Source organism: Rhinatrema bivittatum, chromosome 7, assembly GCF_901001135.1.
Source record: "Rhinatrema bivittatum chromosome 7, aRhiBiv1.1, whole genome shotgun sequence".
Classification (NCBI taxonomy): Eukaryota; Metazoa; Chordata; class Amphibia; order Gymnophiona; family Rhinatrematidae; genus Rhinatrema; species Rhinatrema bivittatum.
The window spans coordinates 68,317,629-68,326,101 of record NC_042621.1 but is presented as its reverse complement, the minus strand read 5'-3'; the positions used below and the strand labels follow the sequence as shown (position 1 = coordinate 68,326,101).

The 8,473-nt window shown below is 44.7% G+C and overlaps 1 protein-coding gene across 4 annotated transcripts in view; it reads left to right on the top strand.

Annotated features, from left to right (window-relative positions):
- The first annotated feature begins 6,452 nt into the window (after positions 1–6,452).
- SIAH1 (siah E3 ubiquitin protein ligase 1) overlaps positions 6,453–8,473 on the top strand; it is a 65,826-nt gene continuing 63,805 nt past the window's right edge. For 3 of the 4 annotated variants that reach the window (XM_029608485.1, XM_029608480.1, XM_029608483.1), the window contains exon 1: positions 6,453–6,686. The gene's annotated coding sequence lies outside the window, so the exon portion shown is untranslated. The remainder of the gene's footprint in view (positions 6,687–8,473) is intronic. The other variant, XM_029608482.1, reaches the window with a different exon arrangement.

Sequence of the window (8,473 nt, the reverse complement as noted above, 5' to 3'; positions counted from 1 at the left end):
CCGTAGCCACGCCCCGTACCCGCCCCAAAACGCTGCCGACACGCCCCCGCAACGCCGCGCGCTCCGGCCCCGCCCCCGACATGCCCCCCTCCGAGAACCCCGGGACGTACGCGAGTCCCGGGGCTCTGCGCGCGCCGGGAGGCCTATGTAAAATAGGCTTTCCGGCGCGCAGGGCCCTGCTCGCGTAAATCCGCCCGGTTTTGGGCGGATTTATGCGAGCAGGGCTCTGAAAATCCGCCCCTAAGTCAACTTGATTAATAGCAGTTAATGGACTTCTCCTCCAAGAGCTTATCCAAAAAGTTTTTGAACCCAGCTAAACTAACTGCACTAACCACATCCTCTGGCACCAAATTCCAGAGCTTAATTGTGCGTTGAGTGAAAAAGAATTTTCTCCAATTAGTCTTAAATTATTTGATCTATTATTCATCAGTTTTAAAATAATATTAGTATGTTTTTGTATTATGATTATGTATTTATTTTATTTCTTGATTTTATTGTTTGATGTTTGAGGAATGGTGATGGTTCTGTTTTTTCATTGTTGCACTGCATAGAGAGTCTGGCTTCTTGTGGTTTCCAGTTTTGTTTTTTTTCTGTGCATTTGTATTTCTACTTTATGGTTGCTCTTTTCAGTATTTGGTGAGGGTCTGTTTATGTTCTGCATGTGTGACTGAAGTGAGGAATTTTTCTAATAGGAAATGTATTTGGGCTTTCAGAGGGTCAAGCCCACATCCAACACACATCACAATAGGCCTAATATCGTATGCATTCCAAATGTCTTTTTTTGCAGGGATTTCTAGCTGGCATCACAGCAGTGCATGTAAATATACTGTAAGTGATATTTTTATCTCAGAATACTGTACTTTGATATTTTTCATTTATAATATAAATGCATAACTCTTTAACTCTGTGTGTGGAATGGAGCGGGGGGGGGGGAACGTTGTGCAAGGCTATAAGGTTTGACTAGGGTACCTAATACCTTTGCACCAGCCATGACTTCAAGGGGGGGAGGATGGTGTCAGTTTTTAAAGTTTGTATCACTGAAGGGAGCTGGGTGGTGTTTTGGTGGGCCTAGGACAGAGAATGAATGAATGGAGGGGGGTGCAGCACAATAATTGTTCGCACAGGGCAGCAAAAAAAAGCTAGCACTGGCCCTGGGCACTGCCGGCACTCCCAAGCTCCCATCGACTGGTCTCCTCAGAGGGTTATCTTAATCTTCCCATAAGGGAGGAGAAAAGATGCCATGTCTGCTGACATTGAGGCATCACCCGATGATGCTCCCCAACTTTGGTCATCTCGTTCTGGTGATCTGGCACTGTTGGGAGCTCTTTGTTGTTTGTTGGACCCCTCAACTGAGCCGTAGATGGAATGGTGATTGCTACTTGGCCCAGAATGGGCAGAGCTGGCCTTGACCGTTCGAACTTGGAATGTTGCGTAGCTGATATTGTAGCTTGCTGCATCCAGACTCATTGCATCACGGGGAATGTGCTCCACAAAGGCCGTGGCTCATGGTAGTGTGCTGGTGCAATGACATCGTGCTGACATACTGGCATTATTCCAGTCGATGATGTCACACATTTGCTGACATGTCCCCTCTTTTGGCGTATTTTTACTTGCTACTGAATACTTTGACAGGAGCAGTCATTTTGGTGGGAATGGTGGCCATTTTGGTAAAGTTCACAGCTTTTTTGCAGAATTAATCAAACAAGCTGTTTCGTAGCAATTCCAATGTCGATTCCGGTCGTCTTCACATCCCATACTTCGAGCCCCACGTTAGGCGCCATTTTATATAACCCCCATCCTTACAGTACCAACTGGGTATGGAGGGGGACTTAAAGTTATTTGTAAGTTCTTTGGGGCAGGTACCCTGGCTAACTTTTACTTCTCTTCCCATCCCAAGGTGTAGCTCCTTCAAACTAGAGGTGGAAAGAAGTCTTCTTTGGTCCCTGTATGGGGTGACTAGTGAGCTGTGCTGTAATTCCATCATTCTTGTTGTGTTTGTGGCATTGTGGACCCTTGGTCGCAATGGAGATGACTCCACCCACGGGAAGGGGTCCTGTGGGGAACCACTGAGATAGACTGAACTCTGATTGCAGACATAGTATGGATAGAGGCTTTATTGTACTGCTTGTGGATAGATGGTAAACCAGGAAGGGAAGGCACTGATCCCAGAAGTGCCAGTACGTTCAACAGGCTCAGATGAGAAGTCTCACCCAGATGTTTCACGATAGGTGGAAGCCTGCAGAGCGGATAACTTTGCAGCTGGTGGGTGGAGCTGGAGCACCGGATCATAGAGGTACTCACAGGAATGATGGTGTCTTCCTGATGGTGGAAAGTTGGGACCGAAGGTCCATGGTGCAGGATATAATGGCTGGTAGGCCCTCGAGGAGCGAGTACCCGATGGTCCGATATCCTGAAATGTAGAAGAGAGAGAAAACCCGAGGAGCTGTTGTCTAGTTAGAGAGGACCCCAAAGGGTAGTTGGAAGCGAGAGACCCCCGAGGAGCAGGTATCTTGAGCTTCTACTGGAGCGAGTCCCTTGGAGTGAAGCAGCGTCTAAGCATGCAGCTTAGAGTGGTCAGATTAGCTTAAACCGAAGTCCTTGCTAACTCAAGGTGGTAGTGAAAGCGGAAGCTAGATATACCCGGAGGTACTGACGTCATTGGTGGAGCCGCCCCCGAGGATCCCGCCATGACGTGTATTTGAGCGTAGGAGATGTGCGCGCTCGCGCCCTAGGAGGCCACGGGAGTGAGCATGGCGGATGGGGACGCCCATGCTGGTTTGGCAATGCCGAGACCCTCGGCACTCGGCACCGGAGGCAGCCATCTTGCCCAGAGAGAAAGGGGAGAAAAAGAAGTAAGGCAGAGCGGTCGCAGCCATCTGCAACCGACGGACGCAACAATTCTGCTGTGCGTTAGGTGTTGTGCGCCAAACAAACCACACTTGGACCACATAGGCAGTGCCCAAAATAAATCTTTACTGATACAGTTTGTTGAATGACACAATTAAATATGGTAAATCACACACCACATCCTCTGTCATTCCTCTCTTAATTACAGATCTTTTCTCTTCTATCTATGCATTAGTCATAATTAGGCCAGGAATCCATCTGGATTTGATGGTATGGAGGTTGACCACAGTTAGGGCCCCCTTTGAAAGCAGGAAAAAACCCCTCCTGGATGGCACAAAAATTATGTTGTCACAGAGAATAATATTCCCTATCCCTTTATGGATTCTGTGTGGGTGTCTTTCTCTGTACTTGATTTTTTACAGTTAGTAGATTTTTTTCTTCTGGCAGGGATCCTAGATAGATTTAAAGGGCCACCAGTGGGTAAGACGTGGAGCAGAGAAAACTTCCTCCCAGATGTTGGAAAAGCAAAATCTTGTTTCCCCAACTCAGACAATCAGGAAATCCTCTGTAGTGGGTCACCATCTTGGCAGGGCCAGGTCTTCCCTAAACATTGGGCGTCTTCGGCACAAGGTTCTCCATTTCCTGGCTTTGGAAAGGCCTAGGCCTCCAGCAGGGCTCCTCACAAATAAGGTTCAAAATCCAAAAAATAGTCCCACGGCAACCCCTCTGAACCTTGTGTGGAGAGAATAGCAGGGGAGCTCTATGACCTATCCTAGAGGGGTCTTGGAAGATGTCTGAGGCTCCAGGTAGGCCTAAAATTCAAACAGAGGAAAATTACCACCTCTTTCTAGAGAATCTAGAACTTCCAAATAATACTGCCCCCATCTCCTATTGCAGAGGTCTGCTATAAAACCTCAGGACCAAGTATATCCATTACAGCTCTGCCAGTGGCAGGACTGTCTATGAATGGGTACTCCCCTAATTATTTCCCTAACTGCACTAGACTGTTGCAAGACCTATTAGTAACCCAAAAAGGGTTCTGGATTACACTGGTTATTTCCTTCACGCATGCATGTTTTACACATGTAAAAGCTGATGAGTCCTAAGGAAAGATATGCGAATAACGTTTCCTCATGTAACCACTTAAAATTAGGAGCCCACATGTGCGTGCCTGGAGTATTTTATATTATACTCACACACTTGTGCAAACAATTTAAAATTCCATGCTCGTTTTAAGGTTACTGTTCTGGGAATCAGGCCCTTAATCTGGCTTTCCTGGTCAACAGATTTAAATAAAAAATAAAGTCAAAATCAGGGACTTAAGTGGTCTGTAAGCTCATGAATAAACATCTTTTCAAGAACAATAATTGCTATTAGGTCTGAAGTATTTAGAATCATAAATGTATCACATACTCGAGACACTAGCAAAGGATACCATTATCCAATTGAAATAGGACTTATAAACACGATGAAGGGCATTAATTATGATAGTGTAGTTATCCTTTCACATGTGATCTTTTTTATCTGGTAGTTTCCTTCTCTTCTCCTGTGCTTTCAGCTCAATTGGATCCAGGGCCTGGGATCTGGTGCTATCATTCATTTGCAAGTAGTCAGGGAATTTTACAATTTACTTTAATCCAGTCATTGTTGTGATTATTATTTGTAGATTTACTTTTTTTTTTGGTTATTGCCTTGTCCATCCTCTTTGCAACTCAAATGAAATGTGTAGTCTTTCCAGTCACTTAGAATATTCTGCATAACCAAGGCAACAACATCTTTAATTATTTTGTGGGTGGATTACAAGGTACCGCTATCTTCAAAGGAACAAGGCAGAACAAAAGAAAACCCGTTCCCATTTTAAGAACTGTGCATATAGGGGTAGATTTTAAAAAGCATTTACTCGAGCAAAACTGGTTTTTGCTCCAGTAAATACACTTTACTCAAGTAAGTGGGCTTTTCAAAATTGCTACAAGATATGCCATTGAATTGTCCATAGGATTTACTCAAGTAAGTGCACTTTACTCGAGTAAATAGCTTTTGAAAATTGCTACGATAGTATGTCACATTTACATGCGTAACTCCTTTGAAAATGACCCCCAGAGTGTTTATGTAGTTTTCTACCGGGAAACTGACCTAATAGGATCACCAAGTCTGGGGTCTGTGTCTGCTGCTAACCCCTCCTCCCCCCCCCCCCCAATAGCTTTTGAACCATTCATCCAATTTCATTCAAATTTGTGCCAGAGATAGTAGAGCATCTTATGAGCTCTGGCTCACATTTGCCATGTGCCCTCAACACCTCTGACACAAAGGCCAGCTCAATTCAGTAAGGTTGAAATCTCAGGTAGTTCAGAGCACATTATGATCTCATAAAGAAAATGGCTTCTATTGGACAGCAACACATGAGCCTTCGTTGTCAACTATCCTGGATATCTCCCCTATTTTATTACCTTTCCTACCCAAGCCACTATGGTGTTGGTTGGAAGCCACAAACCATGATTTCCTCTGGAACCTGACCCGCTTGCACTTTAGTTCTAGGAAGTAGATGACACTACTGAGCGCAATGGCTAGGACTCTCCCTCCCTCCCCCCACCCCCTGCCACTCCAAGGGCTGTGAATGCTGCCTCTGCCAGCAATGCCATCCTCAGGTGGCCTGGGGAGCAAATGGCCAGCTTGGACATCAAATCTGGATCTTCCTACTGGACCAGCCCCAACATCAAGCATTTGTTAAGCTTTCTTGCCATCGGTCTACTTCTTGCCTAATTTTCTATATAGGTAAAAATGTCTCTAATGTTTAATAATGTATTTATTACACAGAAATTCTGAACATTTTAGATAGTGTGCACATTTCTGTACCAAAGACACAAGAAGGGGTTGAACTGGTATAGCACCAACCATAAAGGCTTTAACCCTAGCTACTGACTGTACCTGCACTTTTCATAAACATTCCTAATTTGATTAACTTAAAAAAATTATGAAAGAAATCTATCAAAATTTGCACAGATTACACCTTACATTACTCTTATTTTTGATAGATTTTTATTTTTTTTTAAAGATAATCGAATTATAAATATTTACGAAAGCTATGCAAACCGACAGTAGTTAGAGTTGAACCTTTAACTTACTGCTCATAAGTTCCAATTTTGTGCTAATTCAACCCCATATTTTGAGTCTACCTTAAGTGCCTGAAGAGCAGAATATAAATGAAATAAATAAAGGTGTCCAATGCATCAGAGGGCCGGGTAGTTTTCTATAGAAAAGAAGGACATTAGGCAGCATGGAGAATTCACAGTTTCCTTGTTGGTTTGGCGTGAAAAACAAGAGGGGAGCCAAGAGCCCATCTCTCCCCCCCTCTCCCCTCCTTTTGCCGCTGATGCTGCTGCACCATCAGCACTGACCTCCCTCGCTTGACCGAAGACGACACAGAAGCTAAACGGTCTCGCGCGCGCGCGCGAGCGCGTTCACATGGGCACGCGCAAGTTGAGACGGGGGCCGGCGCGAGCCGCGCTGGAGCCGAGGGCAGGGGAGGAAAGGAACTGCAGCTCGGGAGCGCGCGCGCCCGCGCTCCCGCCGCAGTGTCGCACTTAGCCGGCGGCGCGAAGCTGGCAGCGGTTCTAGGGCTGGCAGACGGCGTTGCAACAGTCCCCGAGCGAGCTCGCGCGCCCCCCCCTTAGTAGTGTGTGTCCGACGGCGCGTGTGGATGAAGACGGGTGGGGGGAGGGGGGGAGCGAGCGAGGATTATTACACCGGGATAGAAACAACGACACACAAAAATAATAAAACTACAATAATCGCTGTCTAGGAGGCGCCGTCGGATCGAGTTCGCAGCGTGTCGCAGACAGGTGAGCCTTGTGTTGGGTGGCGAGGTTTCCTCGCTTGTAAGTGAGGGGATGGGTTTTTTTTTTGTGTGTTCTCTCGCGTTTTCAGGAGCCGGCACCACTCTCGCCTGTAGAGGAACGGAGAGGCCTCTTTAGAGGGCACAGGGGGTCTGCGAACAGCCAAAGGGAGGCTAAAACCAGACAATAGGGTCTGTCCCCCCTGGCGGAGTTTTGGGGCGCTAGGCCTCGTTTTGCTGTCTCTGTTGTTGTCCAGTTAGGCCGTTATCCCTCTTTGGAGTTTTACAGGAAAGGCTTTTTTTTGGGGGGGGAGTGAAATCAGGACAGGAGTCCTCTGTATTTGGGAAGGGTAGGAATCTGGTATATAGGGTAAAGGGCTAGGGGCAGGGAGCCTCTGTAGTGAATAAGTTCAATGTGCTGGAGGGATGAGCGCATCTTTGGTTGTGGTTGTTGTCTGGAAGCGTTTGCAGAGATAAAAAGAGAGAGGCCCAAGCGCTTCGTTTCTTGGGATCCATTTCCTTATCTATGCATTAGGAAGACGGATAAGAAAACTGCTGGCGGGGCTTAGCAAGGACAGCTGAATGTAAAACAGACCTCGTGTGTACATAACACGGATACATACTCTTTGAAATCGGATAAGTCTAAGAGAATCAGCTACACCGGGCAGAATAAAGGGTCGGCGATCCCTTCTAATTTTGTTGTATGTGTGCTGATATTGATTTTACGCTCCACACTGTAGCTGCTACAGTAATGTTTTGCTTTATTGGGAATGAGATTGAGGCCGTTTGTTGTTGCTAACATGGCGGGAGTCGACTGGGTCACATTCCTGCTACTTTATGTTGCTTCTGGAGGTTTTCCTGACACTTCTATTGTTCCCTCAAATGTGGATTGTTGAAATGAGGCGTGAAACGAAGATATGGATCTGCTTGATGAGTATAAAGCGTGATTTAACACTTAGATTCCTTTAGGCAAGGAAGAAAAGAAGGCGATTTACATTTCATAGTTTACAAAATTACCATACATTGACCTTTGTAAATAAGGTGGACATGGGTTCCTGTGCTATGATGAATCTCTAAAGTTGTGGGAAACATTTTCTAAAATGCATAAAGTTGTTATGTGTTAATATTTTATTTATGGTAATAATTGTTGACTGATTTATTAAACTGAAGTGAAAATTGAAAAATAAAAAGAGAGGAGAAATTGTTACAAAAGGCAGCTTGTTTTAATGCCATAAAAATCGTGTTGATGACTACAGACACCTGAACTAAGACAATTATGCGTTCTTACTATACTATTTTGCTTCTGGGCCGAAGCTATGCACAAGATAAGCCACTATTAGATTACAGCATTATTAGCAACAACTAAAAATTCTTGCTTTGTGTAGATAATTGGTAAACTATTGCACATAGATGAGGGAAGAGTCTGGTTTGTAAATTACCTTCTGGATGAATTGTTCTTAGTATGCTTTCTCTGTTATAGAAGTAAAAGAATACTGTATATTCACTAAACATAGGGAGAATAACTTTCAAACAAATAAGTGCGGTGGTATATACATGTGTATATTGCTGCGAACAGATCTACGCTAGTATTTTATAACTTGCATGTATATCTGGGTTTTATAAAATACATATATCTCAACCCAGCAACATATGTATGTATGTATGTAGGCATACACGCGAATACACGCCTGTTGCTAAGTTCTGTTCTCTGTAAACCGATGAGATGTTCCCAACGTTCGTCGGTATATAAAAGATATTAAATAAAATAAAATAAAATACATGCAGTGCATTGAA